The sequence below is a fragment of the Limulus polyphemus genome, unplaced genomic scaffold, assembly GCF_000517525.1.
Source record: "Limulus polyphemus unplaced genomic scaffold, Limulus_polyphemus-2.1.2 Scaffold8075, whole genome shotgun sequence".
NCBI lineage: Eukaryota > Metazoa > Arthropoda > Merostomata > Xiphosura > Limulidae > Limulus > Limulus polyphemus.
In genome coordinates this window covers 33,236-33,807 of record NW_013673685.1, presented here as the reverse complement: position 1 = coordinate 33,807, position 572 = coordinate 33,236, and positions in this window count along the sequence as shown.

The following is a 572-nucleotide window of genomic DNA, read 5'->3' as shown; positions in this document are numbered from 1 at the left end:
CAGTTAATTAAGTTATTGTTAATTTTTAATGGTTTATTGTATATGGTTATTGTTCGGGACGAACAATATTAAGCAGGGGGCAGTGTTGCGTTATCGAGATCAAGTGACTATTCTCACGCCCTCTAGAACTATTCTGTACTTTGGCGAATGCTCTAGCATTTACTAGATATAGGGTGGCTGGTATATAAAAGAGGGTGTCAACGTGACGGTAAGGTAATGTGTGTGTAGGTAATGAGTAATTGAACTGTAGTCAGAAGTATTGTTGACATGGCGTTTGTTATAGAGCGATTGTTGAAAATAAGTGTATCGTAAAGTTGTATTCGGAAAGAATAAACCAGTTTTATTAAGTAAAGACTTGTGTCGCTAAAGTTTCGTCGGAACGAAGTTACGGAAAGTTAATTAACAAACGGAGACGTAACAATACTAACTTTACTAACTCCACTACTATAATTTATTTTTTATTATTTAGGGAGCATTATAAATAGTTATGTTTTTAAAAGAAAATAAAACTACTATTGGTATAAATAACACATTCAATTGAACTAAACTATGCATGCCTATTTAAATATATT